Source organism: Salmo salar, chromosome 16, assembly GCF_965601325.2.
Source record: "Salmo salar chromosome 16, fSalSal1, whole genome shotgun sequence".
NCBI lineage: Eukaryota > Metazoa > Chordata > Actinopteri > Salmoniformes > Salmonidae > Salmo > Salmo salar.
The window spans coordinates 44,000,137-44,015,598 of NC_138306.1; the positions used below are offsets into that span (position 1 = coordinate 44,000,137).

At 41.6% G+C, this 15,462-nt stretch overlaps 1 protein-coding gene across 4 annotated transcripts in view; it reads right to left on the reverse strand.

Moving 5' to 3' along the window:
• Positions 1-15,462, reverse strand: part of arid3a (AT-rich interaction domain 3A) — a 60,676-nt gene that overhangs the window by 18,681 nt on the left and 26,533 nt on the right. The window lies entirely within an intron of this gene.

Here is a 15,462-nt window from a genome sequence, read left to right on the forward strand (position 1 = left end):
GACTCATTATCACACTCATACTTTGATTTCCAACTCAAAGAGATATAAAACCACAGCTCCACCTAAGAAACCACAGTAATGGCAAAGCATCGCAGTGAGGAGAGGTATCTAGCTCCTGCTATGCTGGCTGACTTTGCTAGATTACTAAATTTATATTGAATTAAAGGAGCAACTGTTCAGAATTTTTCATTTGTGATTGGTGTGTAGAAACAGATAAGACATGATTTGTGTCGAGCGTTCACAACCAACAGCCTACATTTCTTTATTAGAAAAAATTGCTCATAATGCTAATTAGGTCCACATTATCGGAACTGGCTAGATTTATCGCAGCAAGCAATTTCACTGCTTGCCTTCTTGAGAAGATTTCCACTCAAGAGGAAAATCATTTGTACAAGTCATGTTAAACTTTCAATAAGCTGTAGGAACAGGAACTGAAGACTACATAATACACTGAACAAGCTCAAGAAGAGGGAACCAGCATAGTACACTGTCGTTTTTTTTAAAGTAAAGTGTAAAGTATGTAGTATGTAAATCAAATAAACCCCAACCTCTACTTTTTTTGTAAATGGATGTTTCCCTTTTGTAGTGTGAAGACATTAGCACAGTAAGAAAGTACACGGTTCACACCTGTGGATCGTCAATGAATGAATAGCAAGAGCAGTTCCACTCTCTATTTGAATGAGCCTGAAACTAGTCTGACAAAAAAAGTTATATTTTTGTCTTCCCTGTCTGTCTCTACCCTCTTTCTTCACCCCAAACATCATACTGTTGTAACACATTACCAACCTTCACACCACAACCAGTTAGCTATTCGACATTTCAAATAACGGAGAAAATGTTCCGAATTTTTCATTTGAGATTTATCTGTTTCTACACACCAATCACTTAAATCCACAACATGCCTCATTTAACTGAGAAAACAAATACATAAACCTCTTCACAGACATTTTGTCTTGTTTTCAAACCTGAAAATAAATTCAGCCTTTCTACATTTTAGCAGACACACTTATTCAGAGCAACTAGAGTTAAGTGCGTTTCTCAAGGGCACAGATAGATTTTTCACCTAGTTGGTTTAGGGATTTGAACAAACAACCTTTCAGTTACTTGCCCAATGCGCTTAACCACTAGGCTACGTGAGCACTAAACTTAGAGACAGAACCACTGCTGAACATGGCACAACACATTTAAAAAAGGTGCACTATGTAGACATCGCTCCCTCATTTCCTGGTTGCAAAAATTCAAATATTTCGCGTAATTTTAGTTTATGTGACAAACAAGCAAAACAAGTATAGTGTAGAGAATCATTGTACCATCTAAACCGCTGTGAAATATCTTTTCAACAACCAAAAATATTGTACTTTCAGCTGGTGTACAAAACCGAAAGTAAACGAATCAAAAACTAAATGTAAGAATGGGAAGCTTCATAGACTTGCTTTCAGAATGACAGATCTATAACTCACATTTCTATGTGAATTTGGTTGGGTCGCCCACAAAGTTACACATCCTGACTGAATTCCTGACTTCATAATCCAAGATTCACCTAATGGACAGTGGTTTGGGACAGTATCAAAGGATTTAGACGCAAGCAAATACTCAGAGAAGCAAAAACAAAGCTGTTCCTCCCAGTGAGTATTGCAGCATTTTCTAAGAACTGAAGAGAGATTGGAGAGGATTGTAAAAAAAATAACAACAAACTGCTTTGCTTGGATTAAGAGTAATATGGTGATACACAATGCAAAGGGTAGCATAGCAAGTTTGAATTCTGTCAATTAATGGAGTCAATGAAGGAATCCTGTATAGGGCCAACGTCAAAGTAATAATCATGTCTTTCATTGGATATATTTACAGTTGATGTGAAAATACAGTGAACACCACTTGACGATACATGACATGGAAATAGAATGAACACTATTCAATGACACATGTATCCCATTCCCACTAACCTCAGCTGTTCTTACAGTACATACAGCCTGTATAGACTTTGATAAGAATGTGGAACAGTTGGCAGCTTGTGAGAGCGTCTAGATTGCTAACTGTATGACGATGTATTAAGGGCCTAACCTAACTACACAGTCTAATGAATAGTATCAACTTTATAAATGCCAAAGAAGGTAGGGTGGAACTTTGAGCAAGCTGCAGTTTCACATGTGAGCAATGTGAGTGGATGGGGAAATGTTTGATTGGCACGAACAAGAACAGGCTCTAAGAAGACAACATCACCTAACCAAACAAACTGGTCCCAGTGCCTGCGTTACCAAACAGGACCGGCAGACAATCTGAAGGGAACAGAAGACATGTCTGATGTCATGACGTTGGCCTGTGGGTAAGGTTTATGACCCCCCCCCCCCATAAATACCTTTCTCCCTTCCCCTCTCTCTCTGACCCTACTGAAGGACTGTTGAATAGCCTTTGTTAAATATAGAGAGTCTGGGAACATCAAACAAATGGGGAAAAGGAACCATATTTCGGTAATATAACCAGTTGAAAATATGCGTTGGAACTTAATGAGTATGGATGTCAGTTCGGTTGTCATCTGAGACATTATGACTGATGACAGGACGACATAAACTGTACCTGGGAAAGTCTACATTTTCTAGTTATCAAATTCACATGGAATTGTTGTGCAAGTTAAATGTTTGATATTGAAACTGTTTGTTAAAAGATTAAATGTAATTTTAGCTTAAAAATGAGAGAATTGGGTTTTCATAAGGAAAGTGCCATGCTTAATCAGTGGCCTGTGAAGAGACAGGGGTTATAAACGATGAAACACACCCTTCTCCCCTCGCCACTATATAAGACAATGTAACCAGGGTTCCACTACGTGAGGTCTGCAGCCTCTGCGTTAAAAGGACACACATGTCAAGTAACTAAGCAAACCTCGGCGTGAGCTTTGGTTGTGAATGGTATGAACTTTGAACTTATTCACTACAGAAGTGATACTTCCTAGACGTTGAGTTAGCAGCGGCCGCTGTAGACGTGGGCTGGGAAAGGACGGACGACGGATCCAGTCTAACACACGACGAAGATACCACAACGTATCCAATTTACCACCAGAGACATTCTTCCGAGGACAGGAAGATCTCTGTTGGCCAACCCGGCCAGCATCTAAGACCAACATACCGAAGCGCAGCTCAGAGTAAATATTTATTGCATTTTCCAAATGGGCGGTAATTTAGAATGCATACGATAATGTATTTACGATAGCATAGCTGCTGTTTCTTTTGTTCCTCAGTCTTCCCGCTCTTTCATTCAAGCCCAACCCCCTTTCTTTGTGTAACAAGCCGCCATGTCGGCTCCGTCCACCAGGGCCGTTTTCTGTATGACATAATTTGTATTCTGTGTATATGTAATTCTGTGTGATTAGTTTAGGTATTTGGTAAATAAATAATTAAACCCAATTTTGTATTGCTGATTCAACTTGTTAGCCAGGGTTCGTGCAGATAACCAAGAATTTACAACTTTCATTATGAGACTGAAAATAAGATGACGATTAATATTGACGGCTATCGATGTGAAATATTAAAGTCTTTAAGAGTTTATTCGGAAGATGACGGCTCTATAAACACTCTTCCGTGGTGTCCCGACTTTCTAGTTAATTACGTTTACATGATTAGCTAATCAGGTGATATTAATTACAGAGAAAGAATTTTATAGGATAGCATGTCATATCACTTAATCCGGCATAGCCAAAGACACGACACTGGCGAGAAAGGCTCTGGTTGTTAGCAGAGTGTCAATCAGAATGACTGATGACCTTGGCTATGAGGGTGATGGATAACGACAGCCCAGGTCACGCCACCCTCAGCAGCCCTTTCCATGTGGCTCTTTAGGGAAGGAGATGTCCTGGTCAGTTGTCACTAGTTACCACAGCCACAAAGTATAAATTGGCGAAATCGTATAAATTCATGAAATGGTCTTCATTTAATGTTATGGTTAGGCATAAGGTTAGCAGTGTGGTTAAGGTTAAGTTTAAAATCAGATTTTAATTAAGATAATTGTCAAAATAGGTGGGGCTTAGCCATAATTATGTGGCTGTGGTAACTAGTGACATCTGCCCTGGTCGTGTTGGCCGGGCCATCCAGATCAATAGGTTGGATGGGTAAAACATTTAACCTCTGCTGACTCTTGATCATAGGGCGCACACAATTGGCCCAGCCAGCGTCGTAAGGGTTTGGCCAGTGTAGGCCATCATTGTAAATAAGAATTTGTTCTTAACTGACTTGCCTAGTTAAATAATGGTTAAATATATAATTTTTTAAATTAAAATAGTCCTCTCCTTGTCAGCTGCCATGTTGTGGGACCTACCTGAATTTGTCGAATAGAAACACATTTTTTCATTGCAAAACATTTTCAGTTTGCAGTAAATGGCAGTAAATGTTTTGCAACAGAATCAGCGTAATGAATACACCCCAGGGGGAGTCATGACAATGCCCACTGTTTGACTTGAATCCTAACCATCTTTCAGAAGTGGATGGGATCAAAACAAGGTGTGGCTGGTTAATCTCACACATCATTCTTTGTTTGACGGTCACGCTTATCATGGCTATTGAATTGCACATTTACATTTTCCTCAACTGACATTTTCCCCAATCTATTTCAAATAAGGTGGATTCAGAAATACCAGGTAGTGTGAAACATTATATCTGTGTCTGATCTATTTCCCATTGATTTCTTAAAGAATGCAACCTTTAATGCCCAAGGCTGATGGAGAACTGTTTCAAGGTATTTAAAGGCAACAGAGCACAAACATGGTCTTTGTAAGGATATGGATGTTTCTATAGATGACTTCTTTCATAGACGTCATAACTTTGTTTGTTGACACTTCAATAGTAACCATTCAACAGTAATCGCATTTGTACCAGAGTATTTTGGCACAAGGTTACATTCTAGTCTTTCATACCGTAAGAAGCTTGAGCCTTGTATAGAAATGTACAGATTAGACACGACAAACAACGCAGGTCATCCACAAAGAAAGATATATGGTTTGCGAGGTTGGACTCAGTCTAGCAATGTCAAAAATATTTCGTATTTTTTTTTTGCTTTAGCCAATAAAGCAAATGCATGTTGTATAATCTCAATCCACTCCCTGACAATGTATTAGTTGACAAGTCACGGTTAAATCAAATCACTTTCTGAATAAATACAAAGCTAGGTTTTCCCAGATAACTAAAGACACTGTGTAGATGCCTTGAAACTATAGAAAAAAGGCCAAATGCCGAAATGGGAACACAGAAAAAGAAATGCTGACCTTTATGCAATCATTGTTTACATTCCTGCTACTAGCTACCCCCCTTCAACACCATATTGAGTGCCTGCCAATTTCCAGAATCCCCTTGGCTGCAGAGTTCTGACATCAGCTGCACAGCAACTAGATACTGGACACCTTAAAAGACTCCACTTCACAGCCAAAAACCAGTATTCACCACACTTGTACTGCTTGGCTGCTGTTCAAACTGCTCTCTCCCTCGCTCCCTCCCACACCCTTTAGTTACATCCCTCTGTTTCTCCTTGACTCAACAGGAAGACTTTAATAGGTCTTCCCATGCCACTGTTTGTTTTGTTTAAGCCGTTGTTTTTATGGGATTCCTATTTTCATTAACCCTGTTCTTTCTTTGTTAAAACAAAGTCTGTCACACACCCAAAGGTTCCCCAGGGCACTTCATGGCAGATAGTTTGACGACAGAATTTTTCAACAGGCCTTCAGCATATCCTCCAATGGTTTGTCGTGCACTGCACACAAATGGTTGGGTCACACAAATAAATGCTGTGAGAACTGGATACAATACATCACTGACTTTACTAACAGTGGGGCAAAAAAGTATTTAGTCAGCCACCAATTGTACAAGTTCTCCCACTTAAAAAGATGAGAGAGGCCTGTAATTTTCATCATAGGTACACTTCAAATATGACAGACAAAATGAGAAAAAAAATCCAGAAAATCACATTGTAGGATTTTTAATGAATTTATTTGCAAATTATGGTGGAAAATAAGTATTTGGTCAATAACAAAAGTTTATCTCAATGCTTTGTTATATACCCTTTGTTGGCAATGACACAGGTCAAACGTTTTCTGTAAGTCTTCACAAGGTTTTCACACACTGTTGCTGGTATTTTGGCCCATTCCTCCATGCAGATCTCCTCTAGAGCAGTGATGTTTTGGGGCTGTCGCTGGGCAACACAGACTTTCAACTCCCTCCAAAGATGTTATATGGGGTTGAGATCTGGAGACTGGCTAGGCCACTCCAGGACCTTGAAATGCTTCTTACGAAGCCACTCCTTCGTTGCCCAGGCGGTGTGTTTGGGATCATTGTCATGCTGAAAGACCCAGCCACGTTTCATCTTCAATGCCCTTGCTGATGGAAGGAGGTTTTCACTCAAAATCTCACGATACATGGCCCCATTCATTCTTTCCTTTACACGGATCAGTCGTCCTGGTCCCTTTGCAGAAAAATAGCCCCAAAGCATGATGTTTCCACCCCCATGCTTCACAGTAGGTATGGTGTTCTTTGGATGCAACTCAGCATTCTTTGTCCTCCAAACACGACGAGTTCAGTTTTTACCAAAAAGTTATATTTTGGTTTCATCTGACCATATGACATTCTTCCAATCCTCTTCTGGATCATCCAAATGCTCTCTAGCAAACTTCAGACGGGCCTGGACATGTACTGGCTTAAGCAGGGGGACACGTCTGGCACTGCAGGATTTGAGTCCCTGGCGGCGTAGTGTGTTACTGATGGTAGTCTTTGTTACTTTGGTCCCAGCTCTCTGCAGGTCATTCACTAGGTCCCCCCGTGTGGTTCTGGGATTTTTGCTCACCGTTCTTGTGATCATTTTGACCCCACGGGGTGAGATCTTGCGTGGAGCCCCAGATCGAGGGAGATTATCAGTGGTCTTGTATGTCTTCCATTTCCTAATAATTGCTCCCACAGTTGATTTCTTCAAACCAAGCTGCTTACCTATTGCAGATTCAGTCTTCCCAGCCTGGTGCAGGTCTACAATTTTGTTTCTGGTGTCCTTTGACAGCTCTTTGGTCTTGGCCATAGTGGAGTTTGGAGTGTGACTGTTTGAGGTTGTGGACAGGTGTCTTTTATACTGATAGCAAGTTCAAACAGGTGCCATTAATACAGGTAACAAGTGGAGGACAGAGGAGCCTCTTAAAGAAGAAGTTACAGGTCTGTGAGAGCCAGAAATCTTGCTTGTTTGTAGGTGACCAAATACTTATTTTCCACCATAATTTGCAAATAAATTCATAAAAAATCCTACAATGTGATTTTCTGGATTTCTTTTTCTCATTTTGTCTGTCATAGTTGACGTGTACCTATGATGAAAATTACAGGCCTCTCTCGTCTTTTTAAGTGGGAGAACTTGCACAATTGGTGGCTGACTAAATACTTTTTTGCCCCACTGTAAGTCTGGATTTTATTAATTTACAGTGTCCTCCGTAATTATTGTGACAGTGAAGCATTTTTTATTATTTTGGCTCTATACTTCAAAAGTTGGGATTTTAAATCGAACAATGAGGTTAAAGTGAAGACTGTCAGCTATAATTTGAGGGTAAACCGTTTATAAAGGACAGCACTTTTTGTATATAGTCCCCCCAAATTAGGGGAGCAAAAGCTTTGACAAATTCACTTATATGTGTATTAAAGTAGTCAAAAGTTAAGTATTTGGTCCCATATTCGTAACACGCAATGACTACATCAAGCTTGTGACTCTACACATTTGCTGTATAATTTGGTTGTTTCAGATTATTTTGTGCCCAATAGAAATTAATGGTAAATAATGAACTGTGTCATTTTGGAGTCACTTTCATTGTAAATAAAAACAGAATATGTTTCAATACACTTCTACATTAATGTGGATGCTACCGTGAATATGGATAATCCTGAATGAATTGTGAATAAGGAGTTAAACATTTTTAGACGCACAAATATCCCCCAAAAATTTGGACCTCCCCTATTATTGTAATGGTGAGAGGTTAGCATGTCTTGGAAGTATGATATTTGTGCGTCTAACTTTCTCACTCATCATTATTCACGATTCATTCAGGATTATCTGTAATCATGGTAGCATCCATATTAATGTAGAAGTATTTCGAAACATATTCTATTGTTATTTACAATAAAAGTGACTCCAAATTGACACAATACATTATTTACCATAAATTTCTATTGGGCACAAAATAATCTGAAACAACCAAATTATACAGCAAATGCATGCAAGTGAATTTGTCCCAATATTTTTGCTTCCCTAAAATGGATGGAATATGTACAAAAAGTGCTGTAATTTCTAAACGGTTAACATGATATGGATAAAAATACCCTAAAATTAAAGCAGTTGCACTTTAACCTCAGTCATTTTTAGATTTCAAATCCAAACTTTTAGAGTAGAGACAAAATAAGAAAAAAATGCTTCACTGTCCCAATAATTACGGAGGGCACTATATATCAGGCCAATGGACTTCATTTGTACGAGCGAATCCTTTTAGGCTACATGGTTTCAGAGACAAACTGTTTTACAGTGGTTACACCAATGGCAAAAGGCTTGAGTCACATTTTGAGCAAGACTTTGTGTAATACAAAGATGTTCCACTTACAGTGCATTCAGAAAGTATTCAGACCCCTTGACTTTTTCCACATTTTGTTACGTCACAGCCTTATTCTAAATTGATGAAATATTTTTTTCCACCTCATCAATCTACACACCCCAAAATGACAAAGCAAAAACAGGTTTAGACATTTTTGCAAAAAACAAAAAAGCATTCAGAACTTTTACTCAGGACTTTGTTGACGAACCTTTGACAATCTTCTTGGGTATGCCATGATTGTTTTTTATTTTTATTGCAAACATTTGCTTTGTCATTATGGGTTATTATGTGTAGATTGATTTACATTTACATTTTAGTCATTTAGCAGATGCTTACAGTAGTGAATGCATACATTTCTTTTTTGTACTGGCCCCCCGTGGGAATCAAACCTACAACCCTGGCGTTGCAAACACCATGCTCTACCAACTGAGCCACACGGGACCTTGATGAGGGAAAAAACTATTTAATCAATTTTTGAATTAGGCTGTAATGTAACAAAATGTGGAAAAAGTCAAGGGGTCTGAAAACTTTCAGAATCCACTGTATAGGTTACAAATTTCAGGAGTGAACATCAAGGAATGCCATCGATATAGGAGTAGTATCAGCAGAATCCCGCTGGCGAGCAATCCCAATAAGTGTCACTTTGTGGCATTGGCTCCAATTCATCCTTCATTTCCTGGGGTCACCGCCCCCCCCCATTCCGTGTGTTGGTGCGTGCAAATCAATCTTTAATGCCAACTCCCTGATAATAATGAGTGCGATACATTTTTAAACAGATACTCTCTTTACTGTCCATCTGTGTTACATCTGCCCTGCTGTTTGTATTTAAAAAACAGGACAGGGTACATCAAAGTATTTTCTGCTTTTAGAGTTTTATAGCCGGAGGATGAATGTGTAATGAAAGGAGAAGGGCTAGGCAATGGACAGTGGGGAGGTCAACACTCTTTGCCTCGTTTGTGGATGAGCAACAGATTCCCCTTCAACAAAATTACTGTTGTGGTTAGTCAACTTCAGGAAAGAGGAACATGGTAATTGTCATCCTAAAAGGCCCAAAATTGGAGGTTTCATGTGGAATTGTGCTATAAAAGTAGGGGCCTGGTGGATTGTCAATAAAGATGCAATTTTTTTACTGGAGTATTTCTCTGTATTTAAAAACAGCTTGCAATATCTTTTCTCACATTTTTGGAGTTGGACATGTTTGTTACAGAGGTCTGAATGCACGGCATGCTGTGATAATAATTAGTACATGATTCAAGGTGTTAAAACAAAATACAAGAGGTGAATATGTAAGTCTACACGCTAGCTGCAGGGTTAATGAGATGCAGGGTTAATGAGCTGAAGGGGGTAAAGCCAGTTCTGAACACAACAAACAAGACTGTAAATGAAACATGGGAGGTAAAACATAGAGTTTACCCTCTGGTGATTGAGCACCAAGCTGCTTCTGAAATGGCACCGTATTCCCTACACAGTGCACTACTTTCTGGCCAAAAGTAGTACACTATATTTTTATTTAACCTTTATTTTGACAGGGAAGACATATTGAGACCTAGGTCTCTTTTCCAAATGCGCCGTGTATAACAAAATATAAAATACACATTAAACTAACACCCCCCCCAAAATATATATATATACACACACAGTGCATTCAGAAAGTATTCAGACCCCTTGACTTTTTCCACATTTTGTTACGTTGCAGGCAAGAACCCAATGGTCACTCTGACAGACCTCCAGATTTCCTCTGTGGAGATGGGAGAACCTTCCAGAAGGACAACCATCTCTGCAACACTCCACCAATCAGGCCTTAATAGTAGAGTGGCCAGACGGAAGCCACTCTTCAGTAAAAGGCACATGACAGCCCGCTTGGAGTTTGCCATAAGGCACCTAATGACTCTCAGACCATAAGAAACAAGATTCTCTGGTCTGATGAAACCAAGATTGAACTCTTTGGCCTGAATGCCAAGAGTCACGTCTGGAGGAAACCTGGCACCATCCCTACTGTAACGGTTGTCGTCGGGAATGGAGAACCAAAATGCAGCAGGAATGTGGATGCTCATCTTGTATTTATTTTAAATCAAGAGAACACCAAAATAACAAACAAAGAATGCACAAACAACAAAACAGTCTTGTCAGGCTCACACATGCAAAACAAGAAACAATCTCCCACAAACACTTAACCAAACACATACCCATATATAGGACTCTCAATAAACTAGACAAAGAAATACAAAAGACTAGAGACCACATAGAAATACAAACCTAGAACATAACCCCAAAAACCCGGAAATAATAAATCAAACACCCTACTACATAAAACTCCACCCCGAACCACATAAACAAAATACCCTCTGCCACGTCCTGACCAAACTACAATAACAAATAACCCTTATACTGGTCAGGACGTGACAGTACCCCCCCCCCCCCCCTAAAGGTGCAGACCCCGGATGCACCTCATAAATAAAAAACCTCAAAACAACAACAACAACAAAAATCCCCCTAAACTAAAGGGAGGGAAGGGAGGGTGGCTGCCGACGGCACTGTGCTACACCCCCCCTCCCCAACCCACCTATACAGGAGGCGGTTCTGGCTCCGGCCTACTGTCCTCCAGAATGCAGACAGACTTGCTCAGTTTCGGGCCGTAGGCAGACTCCCCTCGTTCCGGATCGTAGGCAGACCTCTTCCGTTCCACACTGTAGGCAGACTCATTTGATACACAGTTATTCATATTTAGTTCCGGATCGTCAACAGACTTACTCAGTTCCTGGTTGCTGATAGACTCCCTTGGTTCCGGGTCATAGGCAGACTCACCCGGTTCTGGGTCACAGGCAGACCCCTTCGGTTCCGGGTCGCAGGCAGACCCCTTCGGCTCCGGGTCACAAGCAGACTCCCTCGGTTCCGGGTCGCAGGCAGATTCCCTCGGTTCCGGGTCGCAGGCAGACTCCCTCGGTTCCGCGTCGCAGGCAGACTCCCTCGGTTCCGGATCACAGGCAGACTCCCTCGGTTCCGGATCACAGGCAGTCTCCCTCGGTTCCGGACTAGACACTGTTGCCGGATATTCTGGACTGCACACTGGTGCCGGATACTCTGGACTGCACACTGTTGCCGGATACTCTGGACTGCACACTGTTGCCGGATACTCTGGACTGCACACTATTGCCGAACTCTCGAGGCTGGGCTGACGCACTGGAAGCCTGATGCGTGGTGCTGGTACTGGAGGTATCAGCCTGGGAACACGCACCTCAGGGCTAGTGTGGGGAGAGGGAACAGGCTGAGTCGGACTGGGTTGACGCACTGGAAGCCTGATGCGTGGTGCTGGTACTGGAGGTATCAGCCTGGGAACACGCACCTCAGGGCTAGTGCGGGGAGCGGGAACAGGACGAGTCGGACAGGGCTGACGCACTGGAAGCCTGATGCGTGGTGCTGGTACTGGAGGTATCAGCCTGGGAACACGCACCTCAGGGCTAGTGCGGGGAGCGGGAACAGGACGAGTCGGACAGGGCTGACGCACTGGACCGTAGAGGCGTACTGGCGGTCTCGAGCGCAGAACTGGCATCACTCTTACTGGCTGGATGCCCACTTCCCCCTGGCAAATGCGGGGCGCTGGTATTGCGCGTACCGGCCTAAAAATACTTGGCCTCGCCACAGTACCCATTACCCCGAAGCACGGGACCTGTCCAGTCACTGGTTGCCCAGAAAAGGTACGGGGATTTGGCCTGGGGCTCAATCCTCGCCCAGCCAACCTACCCGTGTGCCCCCCCAAAAAAATTATTGGGGCTGCCTCTCGGGCTTAAATGCCAGTCGTGTTCCCCTGTAGCGTTCCCTGTCTTCGCTCCACTTCCTCCATGGACCTTCTCCGGCCATAATCTCCTCCCACGTCCACTTCTCACGATCGTCCCTCCGTTGCTCCTTCCTCCGCTGCTCCGTCCTTATTTGGTGGGAGATTCTGTAACGGTTGTCGTCGGGAATGGAGGACCAAAACGCAGCAGGAATGTGGATGCTCATCTTGTATTTATTTTAAATCAAGAGAACACCAAAATAACAAACAAAGAACGCACGAACAACAAAACAGTCTTGTCAGGCTCACACATGCAAAACAAGAAACAATCTCCCACAAACACTTAACCAAACACATACCCATATATAGGACTCTCAATAAACTAGACAAAGAAATACGAAAGACTAGAGACCACATAGAAATACAAACCTAGAACATAACCCCAAAAACCCGGAAATAATAAATCAAACACCCTACTACATAAAACACCACCCCGAACCACATAAACAAAATACCCTCTGCCACGTCCTGACCAAACTACAATAACAAATAACCCTTATACTGGTCAGGACGTGACACCTACGGTGAAGAATGGTGGTGGCAGCATCATGCTGTGGGGATGCTTTTCAGTGGCAGGGACTGGGAGACTAGTCAGGATCGAGGGAAAGATGAACGGAGCGAAGTACAGAGAGATCCTTGATGAAGAGCGTTCAGGACCTCAGACTGGGGCGAACATATACCTTCCAACAGGACAAGGCAGAAGTGGCTTCAGGACAAGTCTCTGAATGTCCTTTTCATACATTTGCAAAAAGGTATAAAACCTGTTTTTGCTTTGTCATTATGGGGTTTATTATTGTGTGTAGATTACTGAGGGGAAAAAAACTATTTAATCAATTTTAGAATAAGGCTTTAACGTAACAAAATGTGGAAAAAGTCAAGGGGTCTAATTACTTTCCAAATGCACTGTACACACACACACACGCACACGCACACGCACACGCACGCACACACACGCACGCACGCACACACACGCACACGCACGCGCACGCACGCACACACACACACACACACACAGAAAGCACAAATAAAACATCACAAATAGGAAATAGGGTGACATTTTGGACAGTGCTGATCAGTAGAAGTAGGCTAGCCCAGAAAGCACCAGATTCTCGTGTCATGTTATTGTGATAACGAACGGGTATGATGACCTCTGCCTTATCAGATGTTGAACTGTAACAGATACATGTAGGCCTACAGGTTGGGAGAGAAAAAAGAAAAAGATCCTCCCTCATGTGTTTGATGGAGTAAACAACAGTGAATGGAAAGAGGTCCGGGTAGTAATAAAAGAAGTGCTGCCATAACAAAATATCAGGGGGCAGGTGTATGTACAGGCGCCAGGGGGTAGGGATGGGTGTCACTAAAATAACACAGCTCAAATGGCACTCTACCAGGGGCAAATCAGTTTCGTTGGCAAAAAAGTATCCACTGCTGGTATAATTTGATATCCACCCAACGAATCCTTTTTGTAATTCAGCTGCCAACTTATGCCGCCGGCAGATATCTTCTATCAGAGGCTACTGGCAACCTGCCTCGCCTCAAAATTTTGATTAATTGATGACCACATTTTTAATCAGAACTCCGTCCCCACCACATGTGGGCTAATTTAGTCTGACCTTTCCACAGCCAAGATGATACACTCCTAGGCTGCACGGCCAGGTCTGGCTAAAAGCAGTTATACACTGGCTGTCATCTAGCACTTACCTGAATGTCTAGTTTTTAATGCAGGGCTAACATTTCTGTTTGGAATGGTTCCAACTGACAGACTGATAGAGACATGCAACATTTCTGAGAGGGTCTGGGTCCTGAATGGCCAGATTAGCACTCTCCCTCAGGCACATTCCAACTGCCTCCACCCACCTGCCCAAAATAAATGGTACAGTCTTAACCCCTTCCTCCCCATGGAGAAGCACATGCCAGACCTTAACAGCACTTCTACTCAGCTACTATCAACAAGAAAACACATTTAACATGTGTTTGTATAACATAAAAATGAAGGTGGAAAATACATCAAGTTTGAGTTCATGTTCCTTACAGAGTTCCGTGTAGGTGGGAATTATGCAGAGAAATAAACTGAATTCCGCAGTGAGTCATTAACACTGGATTGCATAACATTATCTGAATGGACAAGGTACTGTACTGGAACTCTTTTTTTTTTACCTTTATTTAACTAGGCAAGTCAGTTAAGAACAAATTATTATTTTCAATGACAGCCTAGGAACAGTGGGTTAACTGCCTTGTTCAGGGGCAGAATGACAGATTTTTACCTTGACAGCTCAGGGATTTGATCTTGCAACATTTCAGTTACTAGTCCAACGCTCTAACCACTAGGCTACTTGCCGCCCAGTTATTGATTATATAACTGTCAACAATATAATATAGATTCTGGGGTAACCATGATATAACTCAGATTGTTACGGCAACGCTGACATATCATGATAACATGTGGTAGAACATGCTAGAACATGCCCAATTTCATACATTTTGCCTTGGGTCTCTTAACAGAGAGACCCATGTATTAAATAATTTCACCAAATACGCAAGTATCGAAATTATATTGTCATTATTACATAACTTCCGAAGTCTGTGTAAAAACGACAATATGTGTAGCAAACATTTAACTTGCATTTCCCTATTTTTCAAAAACGCCCTGAGGCAGCATTTTACAGAGGCTGGCTTATGTAAAATGTGCATATAGCAGCTAGGTATATTTTATGGTTGGTTGAACTTTGTTTTCACACAAGAGATATTATAATTTATGTTTAAATAATGCAATTCACATGTTTAACCTATACTTTTTCCACTTCTACCCTTTATCAATAGCTAATCTAATCTTTAGCATTAGCTAACCTAACATTAAGCATTAGCTAACCTAACCTTTAGCATTAGCTACAATGGAAACATACATGTATTCAGTGTATTATGTTCTCTTCTTTCTGGTCCACCTCAACATAGCCCTATCGCTATGCTTGAACACAGCTTCTCACAACGGAAATCCTTCACATAAAAACAATCCCACTGTATCTATACAACAATTTCAACAGGG